At 34.5% G+C, this 5,342-nt stretch overlaps 2 long non-coding RNA genes across 2 annotated transcripts; both read left to right on the forward strand.

Moving 5' to 3' along the window:
• Nucleotides 1-821: 821 nt before the first annotated feature.
• LOC107687067 (uncharacterized) lies at nt 822-2,832 on the forward strand. The gene is made up of 3 exons (XR_001634092.1): nt 822-1,026; nt 2,185-2,252; nt 2,612-2,832. It is a non-coding gene; the product is annotated as an uncharacterized LOC107687067 (long non-coding RNA).
• A 1,052-nt stretch (nt 2,833-3,884) lies between these two features.
• LOC107687068 (uncharacterized) lies at nt 3,885-4,533 on the forward strand. The gene is made up of 2 exons (XR_001634093.1): nt 3,885-3,953; nt 4,313-4,533. It is a non-coding gene; the product is annotated as an uncharacterized LOC107687068 (long non-coding RNA).
• The last annotated feature ends 809 nt before the right edge of the window (nt 4,534-5,342 follow it).

The following is a 5,342-nucleotide window of genomic DNA, read 5'->3' on the forward strand; positions in this document are numbered from 1 at the left end:
TTGTGTGTGTGTGTGTGTGTGTGTGTGTGTGTGTGTGTGTGTGTGTGTGTGTGTGTTAAACTAAAGCGGCAAGGATTGATTTCTTGGTTTTATTTTATTTATTTTTATGTTTTATTAAATTTTTTTATTGATTTATTTTGTTGTATTTAATTTTATAGGGCGCCTAAAAGCTTGAAATTAATACAATTTTTAACTAATGAAGTAGATTAGAAATACTAAACTGTACTTTTTAAATTGTTTATATTAAACTAAGGGGTCAAATATTTTTTTTATTTTATTTTATTAGCTTGAGTTGAAATGAACTTAATTTAATATTTATTTCTTCCTTTTCAGCAACCATGTGCAAAGATGGCAGATTTCAAGTATGATACTTCCAGAGGTCCTACGCTAAACAACCACCATTAAGATGAATGTTAATGGATAGCTTTTCCGGGTATTATAAACCAATTTTAATTAAACATGCAACATCATGAGGTGACTGTGATCAGTTTATGCTACAGGTTGCATATTGTGCACTGTTTCGCGCACTACTACAGTATACAGTATGCTGCAGAGCGCTAGTTTTCTATTCCAAACACTTCCATTGTGTGGTGATTCTTCTTCAGATGCTGTCTGGCAGTCATGCACTGGTAAGTATGCATAAAGCAGCATGCAGAAGACAGACGAGGTGAAGAAGTAATTTCATACCAATCACTGCTCATTACCTAACGAACACTGATGACACTCAGCCCTGGAGAGGCCACACAAACCAGCGCTGATGAGTTGTAATCACTTTCTTATTTACCTCTTCGGAGATAACGAGGTTTTGGAACACAATTAAGCAGTAGTCAGGTTAAAGCAGGGTAATTCCAGCATTATTTCCTACCGATGAATAATTAACACAATGTTTTATTTGCCTGCCAATGCTGGGCGTCGGAAATGCTTGTTAATTGTGTTTCCTCTGACTCGACTCTCAACAACTCTTTCGGTTTTAATTAATAGGAAATTAATTTTGCAGTGCTCTGTTTTGACATGGTTAATTTACATGTAAGTATGAGTGATGATGTATATTGGTGTTTTAAATAGGAAATATAGGTAAGTTTATTGAGGTCATTTTTGTATGAAATCTTCGCTTTCTTCGCTCTATTGACTCGTAAGAACAAAAGGTACATTTGTAGATTACAATTTTAGGCATTATATGAACTTATACATTGCATATACATTGCATTCAGAAAGTCAAAATTCTGTCATAGAAATCCATTTGTAGTTGGACATGGGTGAACATTTTCAATTATGACTGAGTTGTGTATGTATGATATAAGAATCACATATGTCTTTTGTAGATTGTAGAATATTGCAATGAGCTTGGTTAAGCTTTACATCCTTTATATTAAAAGAGAAAATGGCTCATTCAGTATTTGTATTCTATCAATGTTTTTTTTTTTTTTTTTATAAAAGGATTGCTCCAACTGGAATTAACTGTGAGCGTTAGAAGTGCTTCTCGTGAGCAACGCTATTTGTGTGGCATGTTGAATGACTCCACACAGTGTTTAATAGCATTTCAAATCAAGTCGCTGCAACGTGATCTCATGATAATTCGTATGTATTTTACGTAAAATGGGGTTCTATAAAACGTACATTTATTTACGTTTTTACAGGCACTAAAACGTACAATACTGACATATTTTCAGCATCTAAACGTACAAGTACTTACGTATTTTCAGCATTTAAACGTACAAAACTGACGTATTGACGACACCTAAAAATGAATCCTTATGAATATTGAAATCGCGGCATTAATTTCATTATATTATTTCATATTATGAAAAGCGCTATACAAATCAATTTGACCTCACTTGTATATTCAGTAGACGGTAAACAGCAAAGCATCTCCCAAAGGTTTGAATGAATACTGTACAAAAAGTTTGGTCTAGAGGGAGAGTGTTACTCAGAAAAAGTCTTGAACAAACAAACAAAATAGGGTTAAAACAGACTTAGGGTTTAGAATTAAAGCAAAGCAGAGCAATGGAGACTTCAAAACCCTAAGTATTAAAAATTCAACCGCGGTGAGAAAGTCATCCTGCAGCATTTGTGCTCCACATCAGTTCTCCAATCATGTGTTTTGGTGAGGTGAGCTGTTGCTGTGAGCTTACTTTACTGAGTGGTCTCACTGTTTATTTTATTTATTTATTTTTGTCTTTGAAGGGGCTCGGGACCAAAACATCAAAGAAGCACCTTCGCAAGTGCACAGCAACACCTACAACTTCATAGTGGTAAGTTATGAATGAACAAAAAATATCAGCGTTAAACCTGAGCTCACTCGACATGCATGTTTTATTATTTAAATCCCAAATATACAGTCAAACTACATTATAGATATTTTTCTGGCAAATAGATGTAAAAAGGCTAAACATTTCACCCACGAGGAAAAAAGCCTTTGAATGGCCCATCATGCACTCCTGTATGTCCCTATAAAAAGAGTTTTGCTGGATGACACAGTCATGCAGCGTCACACTGTGAGATTCACTCAGTTAAATGGCAGTGGAAAGTTCACACTACAGTATTACCCACGATACATTTCACCTGACAGCTCTGTCACAGCATTTGGTAATGATTTTTTCTTCGTTCACAGATACCCTTTCTTCATTGACAGAGCTGTCATTGTGAGTTCAGAGCGAGATGTTCCGAATCTGGCCTTTTTTCTTGTTCCTCTGAAGTTCTTTCATCTGTACTGGGTTACACAAACATGCGAGTTTATGTGAGTCTGTGACGGTGAAATAAGCAAGTGCTTTAGGAGCTTTATCTTCTAGTGCAACTTGACTCAAACGGCAGAAATAAAACACATCAACACAATACTTTCAGTGTTGTCTCTGTAGCATGAATTAGTTTTTCTTAATGATTTCCTTGCATACTGTTTTGTATATATTTTGTCTTAACTAATATTTGCACTAGGTAGCTCCGCCCCCAGTGGAATCTCATTGGTCCAAAATCCTATGCCAAAAAGCTGGATATTTAACCATCTAAAACCTGACATATAAAATAAATGTCAGCAAAATCTGTTTTTAATGTATTGAGCCATTAAATCAAATCTTAAAGTTTGATTTTTATTTAGCATCATATTTGATACGTCAAGCTTTTATGGCTAATATATATTGAGAATATAATATATATTCAGAGGCCCCCAAAAAAGCACAAATATGCAATTTGGTGCAATTGCTGATATTTACACTGCCAAAATTAAGATAATTCTGATAGCTTCTAATGTTAATCAATGAAATATTTATAACAGACTACTTACATAAAATGCATATAATTATGAGATCACTCTATATCTTCCAATAATATGTTTTTGTAAGATGATATTTAAATGCTTATTTTTATTCTCAAAGCTCTCTAGTTTTTATTGTGGGGGCAAAACATGTTCACTTAGCAGATGTAATTCAGTGCAATACCATGATGGCTGAAAGATGAATAATATGAATATTGAAATCGCGGCATTAATTTCATTATATTATTTCATATTATGAAAAGCGCTATACAAATCAATTTGACCTCACTTGTATATTCAGTAGACGGTAAACAGCAAAGCATCTCCCAAAGGTTTGAATGAATACTGTACAAAAAGTTTGGTCTAGAGGGAGAGTGTTACTCAGAAAAAGTCTTGAACAAACAAACAAAATAGGGTTAAAACAGACTTAGGGTTTAGAATTAAAGCAAAGCAGAGCAATGGAGACTTCAAAACCCTAAGTATTAAAAATTCAACCGCGGTGAGAAAGTCATCCTGCAGCATTTGTGCTCCACATCAGTTCTCCAATCATGTGTTTTGGTGAGGTGAGCTGTTGCTGTGAGCTTACTTTACTGAGTGGTCTCACTGTTTATTTAATTTATTTATTTTTGTCTTTGAAGGGGCTCGGGACCAAAACATCAAAGAAGCACCTTCGCAAGTGCACAGCAACACCTACAACTTCATAGTGGTAAGTTATGAATGAACAAAAAATATCAGCGTTAAACCTGAGCTCACTCGACATGCATGTTTTATTATTTAAATCCCAAATATACAGTCAAACTACATTATAGATATTTTTCTGGCAAATAGATGTAAAAAGGCTAAACATTTCACCCACGAGGAAAAAAGCCTTTGAATGGCCCATCATGCACTCCTGTATGTCCCTATAAAAAGAGTTTTGCTGGATGACACAGTCATGCAGCGTCACACTGTGAGATTCACTCAGTTAAATGGCAGTGGAAAGTTCACACTACAGTATTACCCACGATACATTTCACCTGACAGCTCTGTCACAGCATTTGGTAATGATTTTTTCTTCGTTCACAGATACCCTTTCTTCATTGACAGAGCTGTCATTGTGAGTTCAGAGCGAGATGTTCCGAATCTGGCCTTTTTTCTTGTTCCTCTGAAGTTCTTTCATCTGTACTGGGTTACACAAACATGCGAGTTTATGTGAGTCTGTGACGGTGAAATAAGCAAGTGCTTTAGGAGCTTTATCTTCTAGTGCAACTTGACTCAAACGGCAGAAATAAAACACATCAACACAATACTTTCAGTGTTGTCTCTGTAGCATGAATTAGTTTTTCTTAATGATTTCCTTGCATACTGTTTTGTATATATTTTGTCTTAACTAATATTTGCACTAGGTAGCTCCGCCCCCAGTGGAATCTCATTGGTCCAAAATCCTATGCCAAAAAGCTGGATATTTAACCATCTAAAACCTGACATATAAAATAAATGTCAGCAAAATCTGTTTTTAATGTATTGAGCCATTAAATCAAATCTTAAAGTTTGATTTTTATTTAGCATCATATTTGATACGTCAAGCTTTTATGGCTAATATATATTGAGAATATAATATATATTCAGAGGCCCCCAAAAAAGCACAAATATGCAATTTGGTGCAATTGCTGATATTTACACTGCCAAAATTAAGATAATTCTGATAGCTTCTAATGTTAATCAATGAAATATTTATAACAGACTACTTACATAAAATGCATATAATTATGAGATCACTCTATATCTTCCAATAATATGTTTTTGTAAGATGATATTTAAATGCTTATTTTTATTCTCAAAGCTCTCTAGTTTTTATTGTGGGGGCAAAACATGTTCACTTAGCAGATGTAATTCAGTGCAATACCATGATGGCTGAAAGATGAATAATAAGTTATGTTTGACTGAGTTTGTTGTGGTTGTGAAACAGTTGTTGTATTCCTCTTTTGTCGCTTTGAATAAAAGCATCTGCTAGATGAATAAATGTAAATGTTTATGCTGTTTGTAAAGTGTTGCTATGTGGTTGGTATGTTTTCATTGTGTTGCTGTGCAGTTTCTAGGGTGTTCTGGATTTTAA

The sequence above is a fragment of the Sinocyclocheilus anshuiensis genome, unplaced genomic scaffold (genome assembly GCF_001515605.1).
Source record: "Sinocyclocheilus anshuiensis isolate Anshui unplaced genomic scaffold, SAMN03320099.WGS_v1.1 scaffold1641, whole genome shotgun sequence".
Classification (NCBI taxonomy): Eukaryota; Metazoa; Chordata; class Actinopteri; order Cypriniformes; family Cyprinidae; genus Sinocyclocheilus; species Sinocyclocheilus anshuiensis.